Source organism: Rissa tridactyla, chromosome 6 (assembly GCF_028500815.1).
Source record: "Rissa tridactyla isolate bRisTri1 chromosome 6, bRisTri1.patW.cur.20221130, whole genome shotgun sequence".
NCBI classification, from domain to species: domain Eukaryota; kingdom Metazoa; phylum Chordata; class Aves; order Charadriiformes; family Laridae; genus Rissa; species Rissa tridactyla.
In genome coordinates, this window is record NC_071471.1 from 52,689,132 (window position 1) to 52,703,267 (window position 14,136).

At 41.8% G+C, this 14,136-nt stretch overlaps 1 protein-coding gene across 5 annotated transcripts in view; it reads left to right on the plus strand.

The window, feature by feature from the left end:
• Positions 1-452: 452 nt before the first annotated feature.
• MAPK8 (mitogen-activated protein kinase 8) overlaps positions 453-14,136 on the plus strand; it is a 167,690-nt gene continuing 154,006 nt past the window's right edge. For 3 of the 5 annotated variants that reach the window (XR_008466903.1, XM_054204711.1, XM_054204714.1), the window contains exons 1-2: positions 456-690; positions 12,432-12,623. The gene's annotated coding sequence lies outside the window, so the exon portion shown is untranslated. Of the gene's footprint in view, positions 691-12,431; positions 12,624-14,136 lie in introns of all 5 variants that reach the window. The other 2 variants (XM_054204712.1, XM_054204715.1) reach the window with 2 other exon arrangements.

Below are 14,136 nucleotides of genomic sequence, written 5' to 3' on the forward strand. Positions count from 1 at the left end.
TCTATTCTTAATCATTGTTTTCCATTAATTTTATTAAATGTATAAGGTGTAATTTGTAGACAGTGTGCATTATTTCATGGCTGCTTTGTAGGATTTGGAAGCACTATTTACCTGCTATTGACCCACTTCTGTGTAATACAAAACTGGATGAGAAGGAAGAGACTTGCCCCTTCTCCCCCAGAAAATTTAGGCAGGAATTAACTATCCCAAATTTCATTATTTCGAATAAAAGTGAGAATGTGCAGAGTAGTTTAGATACATGCACACATATACATCTACGTATATGTGTGCACATTTTCTTTTTTTAGCGGTAGTGACTCATGACAACTGGAAACTTGGCGCCTTTCCTTATCCCAGGTCTGGCGTCGTGCCCACTCTGTATAGAGAAGGAGCGAAAAGCTTTTCAATTTCTCCAATCCAATTCATTATGCAGCGGTGCACAAGTTGCCACATGTGTGCTGTTAGGAAGTCTCAGCACAGATGGAAATAGACTTTGTCACAAAATATAGGCATTCATCACTGATGATGCTGAGCTTCCCCACTTGGAGAATGATTAGCTGTCTTGAAGTTCATTTACAAACTGATCGAAGCTGTGACATGGGGCTGACTGGCTAATGCCTATTTATTCCCTCATGCCATTTGAAACAAATTGGAGGAAGACTAAAGAGTGAAGATTTTACAATACCACAGGTAAGAAAGGCCTCCTTTTCTGAGATTTGTAAATCCTCTTCTTGCTAGAATAAAAGGCGACTTTTTTACAATTACATTTTGGATTCACATGGTGTATGGATTCAGCATAGCAAAAAAACCCAAACAACCCCCCAAGCCTAGGGCTAAATAATATATGATCAGGCACTATTCAGAGCAGCCACTGACTATCTAAAACATGTGGGAAATCCTTAGAAGTTGATTATTTCTCATGATATGCAGAATAGCACAAATGGCTGGACTGGATCTTTGTTTCTCTTTCTGATCTGGACAGTGCTAAGGACTTGCAACTTCCCTTGAGTTCACTAAGGCGCTAATGGGATATAGGCAGGGTTGAAAGGCAAGGTTGAAATCTCTGTTTTGAACTTACAAGGTTTGAGATTTATAATAATTCTCCTCTGAAGACTATATGTCCAGGAGACCAGGGACCGGAGAAATTGAAACCTTCACAAAAAGGGTTGCAGTGTCACTTAGAGCACTAGCTGGCAATGTCTCTGTTAGTAATAAGAAAGGTTATGTTGAGTGAAGCCACCTCCTCAAATGCGAGTTAAATGTTAGTGCTTTTTCCTAACTCTCTTTTGGTTTTGGTTGTTCTTCGAATCAAAGAAAGCAGGAGATAATTTTACTATAAGCGTAGTAAGTGTTTGCAACCAGGAACCAGGAACGTCCATAAAATCAGATCTCTTATGATGTTTCATATATTAATTTTGGAAGGCAGGGACTGCACGCACCCATTACAATGAAGTCCCAATCCTGATGGGAGATAACTTGCATAGTGCAATCAAATAATTGTTGTGATAGCATCGAGAATAATACATACAGCAGAGATTCCAGAAACCTTTTCATTCTAAGAAGATATCAGTGCCTTTCCCTATTTGACAGTTCCACGACACAGCAATATTATCACCTGCCTGCATTTCACCCAGATGGATGCAGACTCCAGTCTTTCCAGTTCTGTTCTGCTTGAAACAGTGTCTGCTCAATTGCTTTCTGTGGCTTCTCTTGGCAGCTTGGAAAAGCTTGGTTCAAAAGGGTCCCTTTTTTTGTTAATAGTGATTCTTTTTCATGGCTGTCACTATGGTCCCTAGTTCCAGCTGGAGTCTGAAATGGAAGTACTGTCTTAATGCTCCACAGCACAGGCTGGGGGTTTCCAGCCCAGACAGATGCTGGAAGTCCTGGAAATCTTGCAAAAGAGCCTGCATATCTCTGCCAGCTCAGTTGTTGCTTGGTTGTCTACAGCTGTGGAGGACTGGCTTTGATGGTCTTGATGCTCCCTACCAGGCCTCAGTTCACCCGTTCAGATTAAGATGGTTTGGTTGTGATTTAGAGAGACAGAGAGACAGCTTTTTTAGATACTTTCCCAATTTTTACCCTACTCTCTCTATGTAAGATTAGTACTGTCAGGTTGCAGTGTATCTTGAGAATGGTGTGACACAAAGCCTTAAAGGCCAAGGTTGGAAGCAGGTTGTCGCTTGAAGGGGAAAGAGTGGCTATGCATTCATCTCTTCTATACTAAAATTGTATTAAACTTTACCAACCATTTTTTTTCTGAGTAGCTTTTCCTTATGCGAGATCCTTTATGCTGGTCAATGTACTGAGGAGGCAGAACTCTTCATCTTCTCCATGCCTGCCCTTTTACATTTCTAAGGAGAGAGCTAATGATAACTCTGCGTTGAGAGTTGAAGGAACTTTAAGTCCTTCATTTATTCCCACTGTTCTGAACAATTGCATAGGTCAGTACGCTAGTTTGTGATGTTAGCTTGATACACAAAACACTACTCTTATTTCTTTATTTCAACATTTTTTGCATCTTTTATCCAGGAGTGTGTCACGTGTCAGGCTGCTGCTGCCTGTAAGGTAAAAAGGGTGTAACTGCTGATTTGTCAGATAATACCAAGGATGAGTGAGTATGGGCTAACAACCATAGACATCAGTAGTGTTAAATTCTGTTATACGTGTTAGGTGTACAACTTAACAGGAGTTAAGTTGTTCTTAGAGGTGAGGAAAAAAAGAGAGGGAAAAAAGAAAGTAGACATCTTACCATAACCCAAGTCTAGGTGGGAACAGGAAAAAATTGTGCCAATCCTCCTCCTCTCTCCCCACTTTCCTCACACTACTTTAGTACCAAATATAACCCAAACCTTTGGAGTTACTTAGCTATTGGAATAAGATGTTGTTTCATGTCTGGTTTCCATCTGGGTCTGGCGGCAGAAATGCCATAAGACCACAAGACAAGCCTCTTGCATGCTACTTCTGATCACGGACAGGAATCTGGCCTGCCCCCCAGAAGGGCCTAGATGTGTAACAGGATTAGCAGGCATCCCCCAGGGCTCTGGGAAGTAGTGCAGTGTCAGGCCGTCAGCTCTTTAGACTGTACTTTCTTGGTTACTGGGCACGTGCAAACTTTCCCAAGCAAATCTATGCAGCACACGAGGGCTTTCCAAACACACAGCTGGGCCAGGTCATGGCAAATTCTGTGAGCAGATCTTGAAAAGTATTGCCCAAAATACTCATTAAAGGTATGTAGATCTTGGCTGTTCTCGTCTGTCTTCCAATTTACAGCTCTCCCTGTATGTTGTTGTTAAAGCCACAGACAAATATCTTAATATATGAAAGAAGATCCTTGCCTGAAAATAAAAATGGCATTTCTGCAAACATGTGCAAATCAGTGCAAGTTTCATGGAATACGAAATAAGAAGTAAGAATGTGTGATGATGTTGGTTACGTTTGTTAGTTTAAGAGCATTCTTTGGGCTTCTGTATACAGCAGCAAAATCCCTCAGTGTGTCTATCTTCTCTTACCCTGACAAAGTGCCCTCATTAAGGGATTAAAGATGTTATTGCAGTGCTATTCATAATGTATACACTTTGCAGCCCCTCACATCTGTTTTCTGCACTATTTATCTAATCATCAAGACCCTTATTCATATTTGCCTTGGAGATAACAGGGCAGGATACCAAAGGATTCCTGGGCTGAGAGGAAATGACAGAGGGTTGGTGTAATGGACTAATTAAAGACTTCAAGGTCAGACTAGAAAAATCCAGAATTCTGTGGTGTGGAGAGACTCACAGGATACACAGCACTACTCCATTTTTAATGGCACAGGCGCGATCAAAGCCACCTGATCGTTACATCCCAAGGAACACGCCTCTGTCAGATCAACCGGCTTCTGATAAGTGGCTGATGTTTTCAGCTGTGCATTAAGAGAGATGGCAGGCTGTACTTTGCATGTGAGGAATTATGAGGAAGCCAGGCAGCTTGTGAGAGCAGAGAACTTGTTCTCAGTGAGGCACTAACAGGCCACATGTGAGTGAGTCAGACTTTGCTCTCTTCTTGCTGACCTGTCAGTTGTTTGACCGTCTTGGGTCAAAGAGCTCTGATGGTAGACTAAAACACAGTGTGAAGATGCAGTCTGTATTCTTTTCAGTATGCGCTTTCAGATATGCCTTCCCTTATCACTTCTACTGCTAGTATGTAGAACAGAAGAATGTTCACATGTGATTTGTGACAGAACTGAGCTCAGTGGCCTAGATCCCTGGGTGGTACTACAGTTTCATTTCAAAAATTCCCAGAGAAAGACAATTATAGAAAATTTCACTGAAGAACAATAAACATACCTTATAATACACCACTTCAAAGTTATTTCATATATCTGTTCACCCAAACACATGTATGTGCTGCATAAGATGGATGAAACTAATACAAATTCTCAAGTCAAGACTCATTAATTTAAAGGTTGGAATTATGGGATAAGAATTCCCCCCCTTGAATGCTTTTAAGGTTTTACTTACTTTGCTGAAGTCAGTAGATAACAATGAAAGTCTTCCACTGGAAATGCTGCAGGTAATTCTATATGGCATCTAAATATCACTTGTGAAGCAAAAGTTAAGTGAAAACAAGGAAAGATGTAGAAGGTGAGAGTTAAACAATAAGGATCTGTGTAATAAACAGTAGTTACAGAGTGCTGGCTATTTTTGTGGCCAGTGTGACAGCCAATTTGAACATCAAAAATAAAAGCATCTGAGCTGCTAGGATTAATGAATTAGAGACATACTCAGAAGGGGTGGCTGTAGCAAACTCAGACTCTTTGTGAACTGACAGTGGGATACTTAAAACAAGTGTGAGGACATTTCAGCTGTCTGCTGAAAAACATTGCCCAATGTTTTGTAGAGATCTTTATGGAAGAGAGTTTTAAAGAGACATTTGAAGAATTTTAAGGTCACATGCTCTGCTTCTTCATCTGGCTAATGTCACTAGCAAATCAATTCTAAACAAATGACTGTTTAAGTGTCTATTTAAAGAATTGAGAAGACTTGCCAAAATCCAGGAGACCCAAAGTTTAGAACAAGATGGAGCTTCAGTTTGCAATCGCAGTTTATCCAGCTTGCAGGCTGCTGCAACTTCGTTTTTTCCTGGGCATCTCTCAGCTGTAGAGATAATGCTGAGACAGACTAAATGAATTGTTTTGGCAGCCAAGTGCTTTCTTCTATTACAGACCAAAAGAATATCTTACAGAAGGGCATGCGGTGGTTCCCCTTGAAAGTCTTGTCTCATAGCAGGATAAGTCCTCCTATGAGACTGGGGACGCATATTGCACGACCAGAATTCTCACATGCTCTACAATGTTACTGACCGTGCTCATTTGGAGGATACCGGCCTCTGCTCACTCAATGGAAATAGTTGCAGTTACCCAGCAGACCTTGCCTCCGTAACTGGCTATGAAGCTTGTCTACTTGGAAAGTTCCCACCTCTCCTTTAGAGCACTCAGAACATAAATCCATTTAGGGCTTTTGCAAGCTTCTGTCACTGTATCAACAGCTCAGTTTTGTTATGGATTTAGGGAGAACTGGTAACCTGATCATAGACTCCTCTGTCTTGGAAATATAGTAGCAACAACTGGAACTGGTTACACCCTAAAGCTTCAATGAAAAATCCCTTTTGAGTTTGCTCTGAAGTTCTGCCTTCTTTCGCCTTCACCCCACACTCTATCTCCTTTATTCATAGTGGTCTGAATCAAACAACCCTATTTGAATGCTGCTGAACTAACATTAGTTTGATAGTACAGATGAGAGCAGCTATTCAGACACATTCCTGTTTTCTGATCTGGGCTCTAAGAAATGTTTGCCACTGTTTTCCCTCAGAAAGTGAACTGGCATAGTGGCATGCTGAAAATTACTTTAAGGCCAGGATATGGAATGAGCTTAGTTTAGCCAGAACTGGCTATTGTCCCAAACTAGAACCTCTGAATTTTGGGGGGGGTGGACAAAAGAGACCAAGGGGTGGAACCCAGAGACAGGCTAGCAAACAGTCCCAACTGCGGTAGGCATTGCAGTTATTTGTCTGCTTCTAAATCTCCTGTGTGTTTCCTGTCAGCCATTCACAGGACCTCTGGAGATGAGTTACTTACCATATCATTGTGGAAGAACATGTTACACTAATTCTAGTTTGATTTTGATTGTCACAAAAGTGCACTGGGATTTGTACAGTTTTCAATGTGCCAGTTGGTGGGGCTAGTGGTTCTTAAGACCCCAATTCTGCACCTGCCTTTTTCCTGGCTTCCTGGGTCATCATGAGAAAGTCTGTTTATGAATTTCCTCTTTTTCTCTTTCCCTACCGCTGAAGTTGGATCTCCTTTGTAAAACACTCTAAAATCTGCAGGTGAGAAGTATAAGATACTGGTTCACAGTGGTGAGAATATGGAGTATTATAATGATATTAGCAAAGAATGTGACTTTTGTGTAAGTCTTCTGTATCTGGACTGAAGATTAGGACCTGATCAAAGGTATGATTAGACTTTCACAACCTGGCTAAGTCTCTGTCCATCACACCCTGACAGACCCAAGGCATCATTAAAGGGCAGGAGGCAGCTTCCTTACGTTCTGCTACTATCTAGTGATCTGAGGAGAGACAGTGGCTGGCGTGAATGGCCGTGATGAGCAGCACACCCCACTGCCTGTCACAGTCACATGTTAATCAGGGTACAGTAATTTGTGAGAACATTAATAAGTACAAATCACTCTCTGGGGGACTGCAATACATTATTTTACCTCTCAACAATAACAGACCTTATTATCTTGCAGGGAGAAGCTACTGTCAGGGCAATCAAGGATGGCCACTTTTAATGAAGACAAATGATCTCCTTCAAAGGAGCGGCGAGCCTTGATTTGGTTTAATGGCTCACTAGTACGAAGCATGGATTTAATCAGAGCTCCAGCTTCTGTCACGCATGGGCCTTGAAGTCAGGTAATTGGAGGCAGGTGCTAAGTACAATTTAAATGAAATGTCTAGTTAATAAGGACAGTTTGAAACAAGCAATTTATACCCCTCCCCCAAGCCCTAGCCCTCTCAGGGATGTGAAGGCAGCCAGCTGTGCTTGGGATCCAAATGACTTAATTTCTCATCATTGCCTTTCTTACTCCCAACACTGTGCTCCTACTTTTAGCTTGCCAGATGTCCCAATTGGAGTGATCCTTTTTCAGATAAGATGGGCAACTGAGGGACTGTCAGAGCTCAGTATGCTTTGTTTTGTGCGGGAAGAGGCAGCTGAGCCGAAATGCACACAGAGATGTGGTCTGTAAAATTCTGGATTTTAAGCATCTCAAAGTCCAGGGAGGGAATGAGAAGGAACAGAGTAGCAATGTTTCCCTAAAATGTGTATCATTGTTCACTCCTAAACTGTGGATCTGAATAAGGGGATTTGACTCTGTAGGCTGTATTGCACAGGTCTTTTTAGATGGTCACAACTACTATGTCAAAATTGGAGTACGTATGACACCCAATGCCTCTCATAATCCAAATTGAGGAGCCTTCTGAAGAACGCCATGGCCCCTTTCCTACGTGTTAACCTGTTATGTTTCCTTCCAATAACATCATCACAGTACGTATTTATATCTTTTTCCTTTTTGGTGGTGATGGGGCAAGAAGGAGACCAGATCCTCTGAACTTGTGGGTGCCAGCAAGAAACTTCCTACGAGGCTCTGAGTGACCTGATCTAGTTGAAGATGTCCCTGCTTACTGCAGGGGGGTTGGACTAGATGACCTTTAAAGGTCCCTTCCAACCCAACAGATCGTGTGATTCTATGATTCTATGATTCCTACAGATCCGTGACCTATGTGCAGTTCCGTTTGGAACCATGTAGGAATTGTCAGCATCACTAAGTCTTGTTCTTGTGCTTTAAAGGAAAGTCTTACAACATATGTGGGTTTTTTTTCCTTGAAAACCCATGGAATCCTGTGCTTATGAAGTAAAAAATGCTTATGGCTGGTGAAGAAAATCTGGACATGTTATGTAAAACAACAGCAACACCAACCCAACACCTCACCGAAAAGGAAATACTTATTTTTAAATGGATCTTACAGTTTTGAAGAAAGGCCTCTCTTATTTTCAGGCATTTGATGCCAGCAATGCTGAACCTTATAGGGAATATAGGGACTTATAGGAAGTTCAGTGAATTATCACTAGCACATTTGTCATATTCTGGATTTTCAGACATGAATCAACAGGAAACCAAACTGGGTTTTAAACTCTAATTATCAGTTACTTAAAAGCAGAGTCTAACAGGCAAAAGCATAATAAGAGCAGTGCTATAGGTACTACAAGATCTCCCTTGTCCCTTCTAGGTCTTTCTGCCATCTCTTAAAACTAACAGTTAACAGGTATTGCATTCATAACAAAACCAAGATTTTACTTCTGACAGAGAAAGTAATTAGCCACTGGATGTGGAAGCATTTTCCATTAGCAATTTTTTAAACACAGGCTGGAATGCAACTGTGCCTGTAGGGACTGCATAACTGGGAAGAACCACAAACCTTCACTTTAGGGAGATTTCCATGATCAACGTCTGTGAGACTCAGTCAAGCAAGTACACACAGGCAAGCAAGGACCATTGATCCAATTAAGGAGCCAGATATCATTATATGCTTTCTCCAGGATGCCATGTGCTGTTTTGCTTTGCAGTAGGGCCAGGCAACAGGTAGGGCTGCCTCTCTACAGCAGAACCAAAGTTACTAAACCTGAGCCAAGGTAGGTGCACCTATTTCTGTGAGCATGACATGGCAGTGATATTGGAAATTTATTTTTTCTCTCCATTAATATTTTATTATAGCAGAACGTTCAAGATTAGTTGCCCTCTGAGGAATCTTTTTTAGAGAAGAATTAAAGTAATCCCTGGCTCAAATTGCTTATTGAACTGCTTGGAAGCAAGAATTCTTCCTGGGGGCCTCTGCAGTTTTGTTGAGATTTTGGGAAACCAAAGAGGTTTTGGCTTTTCAGATACATTTTGAAATTCATTGTTGATTTTTTTTTATCCTTTTCCCTTCATCTGTTTTTTTTTTTATTGTGAAAAAATTAACAGATGAGAAATAGAACAATCTTTTGGATTAGAAGTTAGTGTTCAGCTGATCAGAGTCCTGCTACCCTTCTGCTTTATGTCTTGAATTCCTTCCAATAGCCCTGAAGGTGGAAAATTTCCCACTAGTAACAAAAAAATTAACAGGCAAAATGTACAGATGGCCTTTCAAGTTTACAGCAACAGTATGCCTAAGGATGTGATTGCAACTCAGGTAGCTGCAAAAGCTGCCAGCTATTAGAATTACTAAGTCTAGCTAAGTTGTGTACCAGAAGCAGTGGACATTCAATAGCACGGGCTGCACCACAAACTGAACAAGGCTGGCTGGTGTGTGAGCAAATGCACTGTGTCAGTTGTGATCATGTCTGTCTGTAGTGGAGGAGAGAAGCAACGTTCTGTAAGTGGCAGAGGTTTGTGCTTCCAATCCTATAGTCATTTCTTTTTTATGTGTGTATAAGTAGGGTTTGTCAGGGTGGTATGCGTGATGATGAATGCTGATGGGAGGGAGAAAAAAGGGTAATTTGATTCTGTACCAGAAGGGGAGGGGCTACAATGTTCACCTTGCCTTTTAAATGTTGGTTATTTCTGTGTATCTGTCAAAGCAAGATGTTTATGGTGGGAAGAGAAACTATTATTCTGTCAGAAAATGAAGCATTGGAAATGCTATGATACTGTATTTAGTCATTCACCCAGCTGAGGAAAAAGAGAAGTTCCCAGAAGAGAAGGAGTTTGTGATAACTGTATAGATCACTTTTGTTGATCTAGGAAAAATCAGTGGAGAGAAAGCCCAGTCTGGGATTGTAGTTCCCCTCTCCTCCTCAGGAAGCAGAATTGGGACCATGTAATCATGGAGCAGTGAATGGTTCTGTCTGCAGTCATGAACTATTCTAAAAAGATATGCACAAATCTTAGAGACAACTCACACCTTAACAATGAGGATATTCCAGTTCTAGATTGGAAGCTGTTTTGGTAGGAATGTAACACTGATAGCTGCAGCGAGCAGGAGACAAGACTAGGGTTACCTGGTGAGTCACAGAAAGAGCGCATAAGACTAACTACTGAGCTGAATCACCCTGTGACTGTTGTCAGCTTGTCAGGGCACCAAAGAGTAAGGTCAAACTGTGTTCGTTCTTCTGCATGCCCTTGGCTGCTGCGTACACTGTAAGGAGCAATATGCACTCTATTCCCAGCTACACAGGACAAACAGGCTTTGCTATTCTTATGGACAAGGATCTCTTCATCACAATATCATTTGTGAGAGCTGGCGCAATAGAAACCAACTACCATGCTTCCCTAGGAGCAAGGTTGTAGAAATAAGGCATTAGGCCAGAGGTTCATTTATACTAATCAGGATTCACTTTCCCAGCTCTGGGAATTGCTCACCGTGAGGTCAAGTCATTTTGTCTCAGTGCGCCCTTCAGAGCCTGTAAAAAGCCCAGAATAATGTCACCAGCCTCTCAGAAGTGAAATGATTTGAAGCCCTCCCTGAAAGGTGCTATACAAGCCCGAGCTGCCATAGTCAAGCCAGCCCCAACAATACCTCATGGAATGTGTGCCTTTCATGCTTGTTCTGGGGCCACGGGGAACAATGCCCTTTCAGGACAATAGGTGTCTGCGATTCATGGTGAATTTCCTTCCCTTCTCTCATTAAAATCCATTCATTTCCAGTTCAGCCTCTTCATTCTCAAACATACATTTTGGATATTTGTCAACTTCTATTCATTTTACTTAGTCTGCGCATCTAATTTCTTTGAGACTAAACATTTCCTCTGATGGCAGAGCCTTAAGAATGCTATTCTGCCAATTGGGATGTATTGAGGAGAGCCTCTTGGCAAGCTGGCTCATTCTTGGGGAACACACATATTTGAGTAGTAAGACATCAGGCATTTATGCTGTGCAGGACACCACAATGCTCAGCACTCAGTAAAACTCAGAAGAGAACCACCGCCTTGAGAAGCAAGATGCTTACTGGCAAGTGTTTTTTAAGATGGGTATGGAAAGCTGGCTTCAGTGCCCAGTTTAGCAGATGACTCTCTGTGCAGTTTCAGGCAGGCCGCTTCATCTCAGAGTCTGTAGCCTCTAAAGCAGTAACACAAACTTCCTTCTTGTGCATGTTATTGTATCTCCTGCCTGCTCTGCTGCATGTTTCGGGTAGAGGAGAGCAGAAGAACTGTGACGGTAGTGTTCCCTAGCAGTATACAAAGGGAGATTGACTCCTTTCTGATTAAACTATCCAACAGCAGTGAAAGCATAGAAGCTTTGGCTCAGTAGCGATTCAGCAGTGTTTCATCCGCTGACACAAGGAAAGGCTCCGTCCTCAGCTCCTTATATTTGCTGGTTTACCCTGTTCTCTTTAAAAGGGAAAGACACTGTACGTGACTGGCACTCAAGCAGGAGGCTTCTGCTGCCCTCACTCCAGAGATCCTTGAGAGCTTGGTGACATCTGGTGGGAACTAGAAGGATCACAAGCTTTTTGGGATCTTCACTCCCAAGTAATTTATAAAAACAAATTTTAAAAATATTCCCTGAAAAACAAGCCACAAAAATTTCTATTGATTTTATGCTCAGAATCACAAGAGTACAAAATCAAACATGATGCTATAACGATGCATACAGAACACTGTATAGTTTAGGGATCAAAGGGCTTTGAATGCTGATGGGACATAGCTGAAATACGAGGAATTTGGCACTGGATTTTTGCAGGCATGTAAATGCCATCTTTTTGTCAGCCTTCTCATAATGTCAGTATAAAAAGCAAATGATGCAGGTCACATGCAGAGCCAGGCCCCTTTGATATAACCGATCTCCATCATGTTTAAACTTTGCACAAAGCACATACATGCTTTAGCCTGGAAAGTACCATTGTGGGTATGTTCAGGAACCCACTTGTGAGCAGTGAGATATGTGTGCCCAGACTCTGGATTAGGCGTGGCTCTGACAATGGGCACAAAACTTCAGTTAAGGGAAAGGTAGTGTAGTTAATGTTATATTCAGGCTAATTCTGGTAAGCAAAGTGGAAGTAGGTTGCTTGAAGTTCAAACGAATTATTCCTTTTGATCTGCATGCAGATGCATGTGAATGAGTTTTTCCATTTTTTCTAGATCTTTTTAATGCTATAAACATAAGCACTATTGCCTTTGCTCTCATTTTTGCAAGTGCACTTTTTGGATCTAGCTGTGTACAGCATTTGTGCAGCTTCACAAGAAGGAGCAACTAATAACCAATAAAAAGTGCCTTTTAGGTATTAAAGCAGTATGTCCCCTAAAAGACAGAGGATTTCCTGCATTTGCCAAGGGTTTTGTAAGGCCTTTGATAAAGGGGGAAGAGTCTGACATGTTACCAATCAATCTTCTTTTCTCCTTCATCCCTTTTTAGGATTTGTAATGGGAAAGAATGGATATAGAAACAGGAAATCAGTAAAATGATGGTCAAACTTTTCAGAAGTGACTGTGAAGGCTACATCACACGTCCAGCTGCTACTGAGATTCCAGAACGTGGATACACAGCAATTCCTGAAATTCACCCTCCCACACTGAAGAATGCTGAACTGAGATATTGAAGTCACTGGTAAGTTTAAATAATCACAGCCTGTTGCTGCAGCCTATTTATCTTTTCATCCTTCGGTAACAAAGAGGTAGGTTAGAGGACAAAGCAGGGTGGATTTTCAGGCTGAAATCCATCAAGTCCAAAGTGGATATCCTCTTAGCTACTTAGGAGAAAGATTTTTCACTGTAAGGATTCAGGGTGCCTGCCTTGAGCTCCTCAGACCTCTGCCAGTTTGTCTTTGCAGTGATGTCATGACGTGTAGTATCACTGCTGGTAACCTTATTAGCAGAGCCAATTGTCCAAAGACCTTCATATGGGAGGCTGCTTGCCGTTGTATGAGCTCTGGCTCTATTGTTTATGACAGCACTAGGTGACCTAATTCACTCCAGTGAGTCCATCACATATATCCTCACAGTGTGATTTTCCCCTCTGACAGATCATTGTCACCATCCCTCCTGCTAGTACTCTGCTAGCCCTAGCCTCACGTTCATGCAAACACAAAACTACACACAGATGGGGACCATACTGAAAGCTCATGTAGTTAGTGGATATTTACATGGTCATAGTGAGCACAGGGCATGAGCCTAAAGCGACTTGGACAGACCTTAAACATAGCAGACTATATGGAGTCTTTGGAGTTTAGTGGTGGGTAAGCCCACAATTTTAGCTTCCAAGACCAGCACTGGATCAGGAAACAGGTCTGCTGATACTGAGGTGTTCATGGTACTATTATGATGCAGTGATAAGCTGTTAAGTCCATCCCCAGAGAGAAAGCCACGCTACACACATGGCATCTTTTGGGGCAGAAAGATTCTCCTGCACAAAGCACAGACAGGAATGAAGGCAAAATCCCCACTGACAAAATCTCTTGTGGCTGTAAAAGGGCACTTCGTTGAATGTTTTTGATTCTGTTCTGTAGAGAGCAGTGTTACATACATGCGTACTTGTGCACTCACACAGAAACACACATATTACTTTATCTTAGAATGAGGAGTGAATGGATGTCTCATTTTAGTGTAGATTATTCTGTGATTTGGCAGAGGGTGAGAAGAAAAAAGGACATTACTCCAAGGAGTTAAATAAAGGTGGGAATTTTCCCTGCATGCCCCATCTCCTGCATAATTTGTTGTCAGCCTGCATCCATCATCAGTCTGCTCCCGTGGCTCTGTAGGCTGGTGAATGCATCCACACTAATGCACATGGCCTTCCCAATCCTGCCAGTTTTCTCCCAGACCAGTAGAGATCATGTGTGTTTGTAATGTGAGATGAATTGGTGTGGTGGGTTGACCCTGGCTAGATGCCAGGTGTTCACCAGAAATGCTCTATCACTCCCCTTCCTCAACTGGACAGGGGAGAGAAAAATATAATGAAAAGCTCATGGGTCAAGATAAGGACAGGGAGAGATCATTCACCAATTACTGTCACAGGCTAAACAGACTCGACTTGGGGAAAAAAAATAAATTAATTTATTACCAATCAAATCAGAATAGGATAATGAGAAATAAAATCAAATCTTTAAAACACCTTCCCCCAC